The sequence below is a fragment of the Cricetulus griseus genome, chromosome 2 (assembly GCF_003668045.3).
Source record: "Cricetulus griseus strain 17A/GY chromosome 2, alternate assembly CriGri-PICRH-1.0, whole genome shotgun sequence".
NCBI lineage: Eukaryota > Metazoa > Chordata > Mammalia > Rodentia > Cricetidae > Cricetulus > Cricetulus griseus.
In genome coordinates, this window is record NC_048595.1 from 90,352,157 (window position 1) to 90,365,725 (window position 13,569).

At 41.0% G+C, this 13,569-nt stretch overlaps 1 long non-coding RNA gene across 3 annotated transcripts in view; it reads left to right on the forward strand.

Moving 5' to 3' along the window:
• Positions 1-537: 537 nt before the first annotated feature.
• The window catches only part of LOC103161628, a 30,916-nt gene continuing 17,884 nt past the window's right edge, over positions 538-13,569 (forward strand). For all 3 annotated transcript variants that reach the window (XR_004768259.1, XR_003482872.2, XR_004768260.1), the window contains exon 1: positions 538-1,044. This is a non-coding gene — a long non-coding RNA (uncharacterized LOC103161628). The remainder of the gene's footprint in view (positions 1,045-13,569) is intronic.

Sequence of the window (13,569 nt, forward strand, 5' to 3'; positions counted from 1 at the left end):
ATTGCATAATTGGCCATGTGAATTCAGGGTTTCCAGCCGCAGAAGGGGGGATTGGTGCTGGTCACTCACTGAGAGGAAAGATGGAACTAATGGTCTTTCCAGTGATTTTAATAAAGCCTGACTCATTGTTCACATAAGTTCAGGCTTGAGGTGGAGGAGGAGGGAGAAGGTCATAAATATAAAAGGATCTGTATATGAGTGGTGTGTGTGTGTGTGTGTGTGTGTGTGTGTGTGTGTGTGTGTGTGTGTATCAACTCAGAATAACCCTCTAATTTAAAAACTGTGGCATTTGGTGCGTTGGCTGTGTTACGTTCTAGCACATACTATGTTCACAGCCATATCCCATAGGAGCACAATTCTTCAGCTGAGGCCCTGCTTCCAGATCTGCCTCACTAACCTCCCTAAGAGCATTCACAGATCACCCCTGGGAAATGCTCCAGAAGTGAAAACTAATTGTAACGGAAGGCTGTAGCTGTTCATTCATTACCAGAGAGCCAAAGAGCAGATTCTATTTGAGACTTAAGAAATGTATCTCAGGTTCCCAGGTTAAGTTCAGGAGTGAAAGACTGTCTAGGGAAGATCTTTCCTGAATTCAGACATATTGTTACTTGCAAGTTTAGAGATTCTAATTCCTTTGCTCTGTAACTGTTTTTGCCCACATTTGTAAGTTTGTACTTTCTAATTCTGACTTTCATTTATTATTATTTCACTTGGATTTGTGTTGCAAGATCAGACACATAAATAGATTCTCTATAAACTGCTGGCTGTGAATTTGTGTTTAGAGGGTGTGGTACTTGGAATGTAATTGGCCCCCATAATCCCATAATCTCAGGGAGTAGCGATGTTAGGAGGTGTGGCTTTGCTGGAGTAGATATGGCCTTGTTGGAGGAAGTGTGTCACTGTGGGGGCGGGCTTTGAGGTTTCATATGCTCAGTATGTCAATCAACTTCCTATTGCCTGCAAGATGTAACACTCTCAGCTCCAGCACCACATCTGCCTACATGCTGCCATTCTCCCTGCTAAAATGGACTGAATCACTGAACTGTAAGCGAACGCCCTCAATTGAATGTTTTCTTATAATAGTTGCCATGGTCATGGTGTCTTCTCACAGTAGTAACCACTAACTAGGACACAGGGGTAAAGCATTTTCCCTATTACTTCTCTAAAGGACTTACATTCTTTGGTAGTCAGTCATTCAAGTCACTCTGGAATTTTTTTAATTGATTTCTTCTTAGATAATTGTAAGTGATTTTGATGATGTGACGTGGGCTGCAATATCAGTCCTCAGAGATTAAAGCTATTGTCAACCTAACATTAGTGATTTTTTTGAGGGGGTAAGGAGATGAGAAAGTAAAAGAAAAAAAGGCAACGTTGTGAATACTAAATTAAGAAGGAAGGAGACAACTTATAGAGTAGGGGAGTACATTTATTTAGCAGTATGTTTCTTGAACCAATATAATAAATTCCTAGCTTGGGACAAGAAAGGCCCTTGCTTTAAAGTCACTTATATCCTAGTGGAGGGCAGGGGGTTAAACCAAGGATTAGACGAGTGCATTCTAAATGTAACAAGAGGACTCAGAAAAGACCCATCACTCCGTGTACCACAGTCTGGCCCATTCTTGGTTGCACTGTGGTCTTATGTCCCCCTGGCGGGGAATTCTAACATACACTAAGCACAGGTGAAACCTGAGAACACTGTGCCAAGTGAAGTATGTCAGTCATACAAGGACAAGTATCACCCAAGTCCACTTTTATAGAAGGCACTTATAGCGTCAGAAAAATCGATGGTATAGGACACAGAAAATGTTGGTGGGGTTGGGGGTACTTTAGGTGCAGAATTCCAGTTGGACAAGATAAAAGGAAGTGATGATGACAGTTGAAAACTATTGCAGTTCATTACCAATTACATACTCTAGGTGGTGAAGGCAGTAAAGTTTATGTAAACTGTAATTTACCATAATGAAAAAAGTGTAATGTGGACGTTGACACAGGACAGGTAAGGAATAAGGAACTCATGTTAGGATGAGATGGTGTTCTTCACTGTAGAAATGTGTCCGAAGGTACAATTCTTTCCTGTGTTGGTTAATATAGATTGTCAGCTTGATGGGATTTACAATCAATCAAACCTCTAGGCATGTCAATGAGGGAGTTTCTGTATTTGGCTAATTGAAGAGAGAAAATCCACCTCAACTTCAGGCAGCATCATTTCATGGGGCTGGGGTCCCAGACTCAATAAGAAGGAGAAGGTGAAAGGAGTACCAGCAATCATCACTCTCTACTTCCTCTTTGTGGATTTGTCAATGCAATGCCAGCAGCTACCTCAAGCTCCTGCCACCTTGACATCCCTCTGTGATGGACTGCACCTTGGAACTATGAGCCAAACTAAGTCCTTATGAAAGATGGGGGAGGGGCACAATGGAAATTGATTTATTTTGCCTATAAAAACTGTTACATTAATTTTTTTTCTAAGTCAGGCATGATAGTCACTCTATACTCTCAGCCCTCAGCACTTGGAAGACAGAGGCAGGTGGATATCTGTGTGTTCAACGCCAGCTTGGTCTACAAAGTGAGTCCCAGAGTTACACAGACAAACCCTGACTCAACCCCCCAATAAAATTTCCTGATTATTCTTATATTCTTACCTCCACCATAAAAGATCCCACTGTGTGCCAGAAATAAAAAAAAAATAATTTGATACCCAAAAATACTTATGAGTAAATACATTTTGTCAATGAGTCTCTTAGAATTTAGATTTTTAAAAATATCTTAAGTTCTTCAAAAGAAAACTCTTCTCAAATTGTAAATGTTTTGCTTGTTTGTTTGTTGACAGGGTTTCTCTGTGTAACAGCCCTGGCCATCCTGGAACTCACTCTGAAGATCAGGCTGACTTGAACTAACCCGCCTCCCTCTGCCTCCCAAGTTTTTTTTTTTTTTTTATAGTTTCTGAAATGTGTCTTTTATTTTTAAAATTGCATTTATTTAGAGATTGTGTAGGTGTGCATGCATTCGGCTTTAGGATGCATGTGGAAATCAGATGGCAACTTTCACCATCAGTACCCTCCTTCCAACCACACAAGTTCCAGGGATCAAACTCAGGTCATTGAGTATCTCAAGCCAAATATGGCTGTGTTTAAGGAGAGGACCTTTCTCTGGGAAACAGTGTAGCCTGGTATTTTATCAAAATACAGATTAAGAATTAACTGCATAAACATTTTTTAAAACGTCTTGATGCGAAAGATACCACAAGTGAATACAAACAACAAACATAAATAATATCAGCAAAGTCTATGTGAAAAGGTTTGTGTACTTCACATGAAATTCCCATTTAAAAAGAAAAGGCAGCCAAAGCATGCCACAGTGAAAGAAATACAAGAACTAATAAAACGTGAAGTGCTGCTCGGTCTCCCTGATCATAAAACTGTATGTTAAAAAAATTAGGGAATATCATTCCTCACCTAACAAATTGGCAACGATTTAAAAGCTGAATAATAACCAGCATCAGGGAAGATGATAGCACCCTATCCACGATTGATGGGAATAGAAATATGACCCTCTTCCTGGAGAAGAAGTTAAGAATCTGTGTAAAATTTAAAAGCTCCATTTCTTCTAACTAAGCAGTTCTTCCCCTGGGGATGTCCCATCACAAACCAGTATTTTCAATAAAGAAAAATTAAGGAAAACCTTAGCTTCCATAGTATAGGAAAATGGTTTAAAATTTGCCAAAAATAATAGGAAATACTATATAACTGAGAAAAAAAAAACAAATGTGCTTTAACCTACATTCACCAACATGGACCAGGTATAATGATAGTATACCTACCACATGATTACAGTACACTATTGTCTTAATTACTGTTCTATAACTTCAAAGAGATGCCATGACCAAGCCAACTTATTTTTTTAAAGCATTTAATTAGAGGCTTGCTTACAGTTTCGAGGGGTTAGTCCATGACCATCATGGCAGCAGACAGCCAAAGCATGGCTCCAGAGCAGCAGCAAAGGGATTTACAGCTTATTCCTGGTGGACAACTTGTAAGGAGAGAGAGAGAGAGAGAGAGAGAGAGAGAGAGAGAGAGAGAGAGAGAGAAACTGGGTCTGGTATGGCCTTTTGAAATCTCAAAGCACACCCTCAGTGACACACCTCCTTGAACAAGCCTACTCTTCCTAATTCTTTCCCCAAAAATAGTTCTACCAACCAGGGACCAAGCGTTGAAATAACGTATGCCTATGGGAGCCATTCTCATTCAAACCGCCACAACCATGCATCTAAGTTAAAAATCAGTATTATGAGAGATACTGTCATGTAAACAGCATGCATACAGAAGAGGTCATAAGGAATTTTTACTAATCTATTCATTGCAAATACCTTTGCAGAGGAGAAGAGGTTTCCATGAGATGTGTTTGTCTTGCTATAGCAAATCACTGGAGACTAACTTGTAAAGAACAGAAATGTATTGTTCACAGTTTTCAAAGACTGTGAAGTCTGAGATTTCAACCTTGGCTTCTGGTGAGGATCTTTTCCCTTCATCTTTACATGGTAGAAAGCCAAAAGACTGCTCCTATAAAGCCCTTTCTTCAATGGCATGAATCCATTCAGAGGACACAGCCCTCATGACATAAACAACTCCAGAAAGACTCCATCTTCCAACACTGTCCTGTGGGAACTACATTTCCAAAGCAGGAATTCAGAGGAAGACTCATTTAAAAGTGTATTAGGGATATATCAGGGCAAGGCAGAACCTCACAAAAGGGAAGTTGTTACAGGGCATGTCCAGTTCAATGTCAACATCCCCTTCACAATGAAACATTTCCTCTAGGAAGGAGAGGGAGGCTCAGAAGCCTCTGATTGTAAAGTGAAGTAAAAATGAATAATAATAACAATAATAATATAAAACTGTAAGATTCTTGGTGGAGATAGAGACACTGACCAGTCAAACTGTTAGTCAAAGAAAGTAGTTCAGGCTGTAGCACTGCTCATAAGAGCCCTGGGGATCCAGGCTTAGTATTTTGAGAGTTCCTCGACCACATTGGGGTGGGCTTGGTGAAGCTATTTTTGAGCCATACCTGCTCCTTGAAAGAAACTTCTCACCTGTACCCCTGTTAGTGTGACCCCAATAAAAACTCATTGCTTCACCACCAGACACAGGTGCACTTGTTACTTTGGTTTGTTGTGGGCTCCCTGTTCTGGGGTGAGGACATGGGTGTGTAGACCTCCCCAGGAGAAGTCTATAATACATGTCAACGCTTTCTGAATTATGGACTTCTCTATAGATGATACTGTTAGCAAAAGCATCTACTGTTTGTTCAAATGATTTAAAGAGTATTTTGATAAAGTGACTGTGAAGCAACAATTATCCTGGGATGGGAGAAAGCAGGGATTTACCTGTCCCTTAGGCAGAGCAATAAGAGATGACAGTTAAACCTAATGATTAAGAAATGCCTTTCGGAAGAAGCTGCCTTTAAGCTGAAAAAGTAGCTTTGGATAACTGGAGATGTCAGGGAGTGCAAAAAAAGATTGTTTAGGTGTAAAACAACTTAAGTGAAGATGTAGGCTGAGGAATGGGTAATATCCATTCAAGGTTTCAGTTATACATCGCTGCACCACAAACTAAACTAGACACCAATTGCTTACACAGCCATAATTCGTTATCGTCTCTCAGAAGTCTGGGAGCTGAGTTGGCTCAGTTAGGCCATTCTCACGTGGGTGTCTGTCACATGGCCTCACTAGATAGTGGATGGAGCTTGGTAGTTGGTGCTGTCTGTTGACTGTCAGCCAAAATACCTACTTGGGGCTTTTCCATATGACCTGGGCTTTCTTGTGGCGAGGTGGCTAGGTTCCAAGAGCAAATATCTCCAGGAGGACTAAGGTTGATGCAGCACTACTTTTCATAACCTGCCCCAGGAAGCACATAACACCACTTTTGCTATAGTCATGGGCCCATTCAGATTCAGGAGGAGGGTGGAAGAAATGTCAGAATCACATTGTCAAAGGAACATGAGGACTGGGAGGTTATGGTGTGGGCCCTCCTGTTTGCAGTTATTAATGCCCTGGAGGCTCAATCAACACCACTACCTCTCTACATGATCTCATATATCCCTGGCCAGCCTTGAACTCACTATGTAGACAGGAGGAAGGGCATGCCAAATGTTCTGTTAAACTTTGATAATTAGGAGTGACAATTATTCACTGAATATTTTGTTTGTAACCAAACTTCTTATATACTAGGCTGACCTCAAACTTCCTACGTAGACGAGAATGATCTTTAAGCCTCCTGCCTCCACTTGCCAAGTGCTCAGGTTATATGAAGGTACCACAACACCTGGTTTTATGTAATGCTGTGGATCAGACACAGGGCTTTGTGCATGCTAGGCAAGCACTCTACCAAATGACCTACACCCCAAGTCCTACAGAGTGTCCTCTCACAGGGTCCAGTGTCTTCCATTTTTGTGACCCTGCAGCATCCAAAGGCTATGATTTTGACCAGGGTAACACAAGAGTGAGCTTTAAAACGATCACTTAGAATGATGACTAGAGAGAGAACAGATAGATAATAAAAACAATAGATGCTAAAACAGTGTCCTTACTCATCAACTCCCTGAGCAATACAATAAAATGATGCTTAAATGTGATGGATAGTGTCTTCCACATTCTTTACCGAAGCGTTCAGTCTTCAGGATGTTCTCAGTCAGTGGACCTCAAGTCTCATAGGAGCAGATGGTCCTGTGCCCAGTAGGAAACTGTTAGGTCATGGGAAGTAATTAGGCTTCCTAAGATCATATAGCAAGATAGCACTTTGGGGATACTAACTCATATTTCTCCCATGGAGCAAAGGACACAGGCTCCCTGGAAAGCAAGCCTGACTTGATCACCAAGTCACTCAATTCCCAAGCACTCCAATAGCTGGTAGAGCAGGGTGAGTGTGACATTGCAGTATAAAGTGTGTGGGGGGGATCTAGGGGAGGAGGCTGTGCTTATTGGCACAGGCTTACTGGCAATATGAAGCTTAGCTACCATCACTCCCAGCTTCCCTCTAGTCCTGTTAGGAGGTTTGTGTTAAGTAAAGGAAACTCTAGCTTGAGTCTGTTTTTTAAAGTTTCTTTCACTGACTAGCACTCTTTTATTGGACAAACTGTCAAAATCCACCTATTCTTTCTCTGAGTGCTTTTCTTCCTTTCTCATTGGTGCCAGACAGTCTTTTTCCCTAATGCTATGTAATTTTAAAGAGGCTGTGTCAATTGCATAAAATATTTCTAATCTCCATAATTAAGATGCTGCTGGCCTGACAGCTCTGCTCTCTCACTCCCCCTCAGCAAGTTGCAGGCATGTGAAAAGACATTTTAAAGGAGTATTAAAGCAAGAGTGACATGCTGTTCCCATCCCAGAGGGCCTGCTCACGACAGTCTGCAGCCTCCCTAGGCTCTCTTCTGGACAGTTTTGTATTTTGGCTTCTTCAGAAGTGGAAAAAAGAGATTAATGTCAATGTTCTCATGACCATCATCTCTGGATTTCCAGAAAAAAAATGTATGCCTGTCTTCAGTTTCCATTAGCCCTGCTTCTGGCCTGTCTGCAATCAACCCGGAAAACATTTGACATAGAGTCACCAGAGTAATGACTAAATCCTGATGTCAGACAGGAATCAAGAATGAGAAATAGCACATTCCTGCAGCTGATAGAGAGGAGGCTTTCAAAATTACACGGTCCACTTTTCTCTTCTTTGAGAAAAAAAAAAAGTAACAATATGATCAGATTTCTGCATTCACTTCTCTACCCATTCTGTGAGTTAAGTGAAATATTCAGTTTTGGGGCACAAAAGTCTCTTTTCATCTTCATGGTGTATCTATTGAGTAAAAAACACAAATAAAAATAAGATTCACCATTTTAGCAATTAGCACAATGAAGTATAAAAATAATCTAGGTAGAGTTGATTATGCTGGGATAATGAATTTACCCTCAAAGCCACTTGTTTTAATAAAAAAAAAAAAATCAGGTTTGTTTTTCCCTCACAGCATGTAGGACACAGCAGCTGTCTCACCTAGAGAGAGGTAGGATTGGTAGTGCCTGTTCTACATAGTCATCCAACAGACTGGCTTTGGAGGCTCAGAAGTATTTTATCTGTGCAAATCAAGAAGTTGTCTCTAGGGAGAGAGAATTAGATAACTGCCTAAGACATTATTTTTATCACTTTAGCACCACAATGACACATCTTCTTTTTGTTGCATTTTACTAGGGCCAGTTGCATCTTCTTACATAAACGGGGGCAGGAGGTAGAAGAAAGATTTAGCAATGTGACTGTCTGTGTCATTCCTCTAAGAGAGGAGAATTTCCCCACTGCCCAATATCTAGAAAATGGTAGTACTGTCACCCAAATGCAGGTGGTCGGACCCCAGGGCCTAAACCCTTAACTACACATAATCCTGTGTAGTTATGGGATGGAGTTGACTATGCTTTGCAGAGACAGCAGCCATATGGTCCTAAGAGCTCAGCACTTGACCCAGATGAGTTAATATATCCATTTTTGCCATGGCCTTAGCTTGTCCCTGAGCTTCTCATTATACTATCCCTTAGCTTGTCTGCTAAAAGTCATTGTGAGTAAAGTATAAGTACCTTCAACATACATCACACACCCTTAAAGCTTATTATCTCAGTTCTTTAAAAAACTTCTTTAGTATATAAAGAATCATTATTATTATTATAAACTATTTCCTTAGTATGAGGGGGATGGGTATGGAAGTCAGAAGACAACTTGAAGGTGTCAGTTCTCTCCTTTTAACATATGGGCTTGGGGACTGAACTCAGGTCATCAGGCTTGGCCACAAGTGCCTTTAGCCACTCTGCCATCTTGCTGGCCTAGAGTCAGTTCTTATCATTTCCTCCTTCCACCCTGCTTTTTCTCTCTACTTGTTTATTCTTAGAAATGTGAGGCCTTCCATTGTTTTGTTTGTTTGTTTGTTTTATTTTCTGTTTGTTTGTTTTCACCCTTCCAGAAGTTCTGGTTTGCTGTTAGAGGGGAGATTTTAATGGCCCCATCTCAATGTTCCCAGCAATTAAGTCTCACTGACTCTCACTAGTTCTGTCCCTGACATCTGCAGCTTTCCTCATGCTGCCTAGCACAACTCCTTCATGACTCCAGGGGACAGGAAAGGCTAATGTCACAGTGGAACTACAAGTTGTGGCTTAAGTGCCATCTCACATTGAAAAACACTGTAAACACTGGAGCATCGCTAGCCGGTAAATGTCAAGGCACACATAATACAACATGAGAGAGGTGCCTGTCTGGATCAACCTATGAGCAGACCATTTGGTCCTCTGTCACATCCTCTTCAAAACACTGCCAGTCAGTCCTCAATATGATTTCAAGAAAGTTAAATGTGGATTAAAGTGACTAACAGTGGCAGGCAAGAAAGCATCTTATTTAGAAGCCCAATGCACCCTTTTCCCTCCTGGGAAAGAAAAGTAAATTGCTTCTGTAGAAGAAGAGTACATAAGTTCTTTCATGCCCCTGAACCATCACTCAGGAGAGTATTGGTAGAAATAACTTAGCAATCTAGGAACCTGGGTTCACGGTGAAGGTCATGAACTTTCCCAAGCAAGAATGTCTTTTCAGCCTGAAGCTCACCTTGGTCTTTATTTGTCCTTTTTCCTTGTCTCCCCACCCCCACCAAGACAGGGCTTCTTATTCTGATGTAACAGCCATGGCTATCCTGGAACCCACTCTGTAGACCAGGATGGCCTTGAACTCACAGAGATCCACCTATCTCTGCCTCCTCAGTACTGAGATTAAAGGTGTGCACTACCATTGCCCTGTTTTCTTTTTTCTTTCTTGTTAAGAACTCAAACACCTTGACATCCTAGTTGCAGTTTGGAGCTGTGGAGTCAGACAAATGTCAGCAGCTCTGCAAATCACAGATTGTGGGGCATTCCACAAATGACACACATCCTCAAAACTGAGGGAGAATCCTACCCAAGGTTCCAATGGAGTGCCCTGCTCACAGGCCTCAGGCAATCGACCACTTTTAATCCACTGCTTTCAATGACAAATTATCTTCTTAATTTATTTTTTCACTTTTCAGAAGATATTTACAATTTAGAAAAATGCACACCAGCTGGGGATGGCTTGTGGAGGTGTGTGAGGCCCTCATTCTGAAAAAAAAATGAAAGAACACTTGTGAGTTTTTATTTAATTACAGCTTTTCTCATTTTCCCCCATTCTTAGGATTGAACCCACGATGGTAGGCAAATTCCCTACTACTGAGATACATCTATCTATCTACCAATCATAGTCTATCTTTCTATCTACTAGAAAAGGTCTGTCCACCTGACCTTGAACTCACTAGGTAGCCTAGACAATCCCTGAACTCATGATCTGTAGCTGGCGTTTTCTTTGGTCCACCAACCAACTCCCAAATAAAGACACAGAGATGTATTATTAATTATGAATCCTCAGCCTTAGCACAGACTTGTTTCTAACTATCCTTTTTTCTCTCACTTGAATTAACTTGAATTAATTCCATATGCTGCCCAAGACCTCATCTGTATACTGTCCATCCTGCTTCTTCTGTGTCTGTCTGGCTGGCCCCTGGCTGGCTGTCCTCTGGCAGGCTGGCCAACTCTCCTTTTCTCTCTGCCCACCAGCACCACCTACCCCTTCTCTGCCTAGCTATTGGCCATTCAGCTTTTTATTAGACTAATCAGGCAGGTATAAAGCAGTACATCTTTATATAGTTAAACAAATGCAACATAAACAAATGCAATACCTCTTTAAACAGTTAAGCTAATATTCCACAACAATTTCCTGCCTATGCTTCCCAAATAGTGAGTCACCATGGCTGGCATAATGTATATTTTCTCTGAATTAAAATGCATACTTACATAGGGTGTTGATGGCCCACACCTTTAATCCCAGCACTTGGGAGGCAGAGGCAGGTGGATCTCTGTGAGTTCAAGGCTAGCCTGGCTTACAGAGAAAGTGCCAGGATAGGCTCCAAAGCTACACAGAGAAATCCTGTCTCAAAAAACAAAACAAAACAAATAAATAAATAAATAAAATGTATAATTACTGAAATGCATTACATAGACAGGTGAGGCATCTTTATTTTGTTTTTCAAGTTCTTGGCAGACCATGTTCTTCCCCCAATTTTGCCCCAGGCTGGCCATTGACACCATACCCCCTTGGCTTGCCATTACATAGTTCATGGTAGACAGGAAGCACTCTGAGTTTATAAACTATAGTTTCAGTACAAGTTATTGAAACCAAAGAGACCTTGAAAGTTGTTTGTTTGTTTTGTTTTCAGAGAGATAGCTTTTCACTGTTGTGTCAAAACGTCTGAGAAAACAACTTTTGCTCATGGTTGAGATATTTCAGCCCATGGTCACTTGGCTCTGTTGCTTCTGGGCCAGTAGGCAGTGACACAGAACGTGGCGGTGAGGAGATTGTGGTCAAGCAGATCTTCTCAGTTTGTGGTGGACAGGAAGCAGAAACAAGAAAGAAGCAGAGGTAGGGAACAAGACATACTCTTCAGAGTCCTTCCATCAGGCCCCACAACTCACAGTTTCTGTGGACCCAAGAAGAGATTAAACCATGAAGTGAGTCAGAGCCTTCATGATCCAAGCTGTCAACACATGAGACTTTTAGGAAGCCAAGCCACAACAACATATAGATGCAAACCAAAGTGGAGAACTATCGTTATCTTTCCAGAGAATAATTTTATCTTTTATAATGGCCATACACTTGTACATGTGTGTGTGCACACGCACACGTGTGTGAGCACATTTGAGTGCATGTGCCTATGTAGTTCAGAAGGGGGCATCCGATCCCTTAGAGCTCAAGTTGCAGACTGTTTTGAGTCACCCAACATGAAAACCAAACTGCACAAACAGTATGTGCTCTTAACCCATTCACCATGCCTTCAGCCTCTCCACCTTATGTTTAGAGGTAGTGCCTTTAAGCAAGCCAGGAGCTCACCAATTTTCTGGAATGGTCAGCCAGTGAGTGAACTCCAAGGTTCCTCTTTTCTCTGCCTCCTGAGCTCTGGGGTTACAGATGTGCACGGCCATGTCCAGCTTTTCAATGGGAGGCAAGAAATCAGGTCCTCATGCTTGAGTGACAAATGCTTTGCTGACTGAGCCATGTCTCCAGCCCCAGTAGCGTCTTTTTTCATTTATTATTATTATTATTATTATTATTATTATGGCTTTTGGAGACAGGGTTTCTCTGTATTGCTTTGGAGCCTGTCCTGGAACTCTCTGTAGACCAGATTGGCCTCTAACTCCCAGAGATCCACTTGCCTCTGTCTCCTGAGGGCTGGGATTAAAGGTGTGCACCACCAACACCCAGCCTGGTAGATACTTTCTAATTAATAAAATACACAAATGTATCTTTAAATGTATGCAGAAGACAGTAAATAATAACAGTCAATTACTGACCATTGCCAGGAGGTACACATTTTGTTACTATATTTAATCCTCACTCCGAACCTATGGGGAACTTCATTTTCACATTAGGCTTCCCTCTCTATTTTTCTCCATGTCACTTTCTCTCTTTCCTGCCTTTCTTCCCTTTACTCTTTCTCTAAAGGAGACAAATGAGCCCTAATGAAGTCACACAGGCAGAGGTTGTGAGCCTAAGCCTATATGCAAGCTGGAAGTCTGGGGTCCAGACATCTTTGTTGGACTAAATGCCCAATCACTTAGTAATTCTTCTGTTTGATATCGACTGTGTCTCCTACTGACTATTATCAATATTAGTACATTTACTTTCCATTTCTTTTCCACATGTGCAGCCTGAGATATAGACAATGTATATATAAGTGTATAGTATATATGAATTTTAAGAAAAACAAAATTAGATTTACATTGTGTACAATGCCATTTTGTACACTAGTTTTTAAACCGAATGCTACATTGTTGCATTCCCTGGTCATTGTGGACACTTCTAAAGTACAGTTCTCAGTGACTGCAAGTTACGCGCGTCATATGTCTGTTGTACTCCAATGAAGAAACGTGCACTGCATGGGATTTCATGATTTTTTATGTTAAGTAAAGTTCTTAAGAATATGGATTGTTGCAACCTTTCTGAATGTCAATTTGGTATATATCACGAGCCTTAGGAAGCTCTTGTCTTTATAACTCCACTTACAGAGATGTACTCAAAGGAAATTGTAGGGTTCTCACAAAGATTGATGCATGAGGATGTTTACCACAGTGGCTATAAAGCCTTTCTGTGGGTGGATGTGATATGAGAAGCAGATGGTAATATCTTTATGATGGCCAACACTTAGTTTCTGAGTTGATGATGGTTTTCATTAGATACACTTTGTGAAAATTCTGTAAGTATGGATGGCTTCTGGAAATTTGGAAATAAGAATTTGAACCTTGTTGATAATTTTTTTTTGTGAATTCTGATCCATCCATTGTTGAATCCTTATCTTCCAAGCTGAGTTTGATTAAAATGGTCTATGTGTTCACACTCTCCCACAATCTCTAGTTTATGCTATACATAAATGACGCCTACTCTCGCCTCATAGTTTCTTCAATCCTCAACTACTAATGGCTTATCTCCATCAATTTTA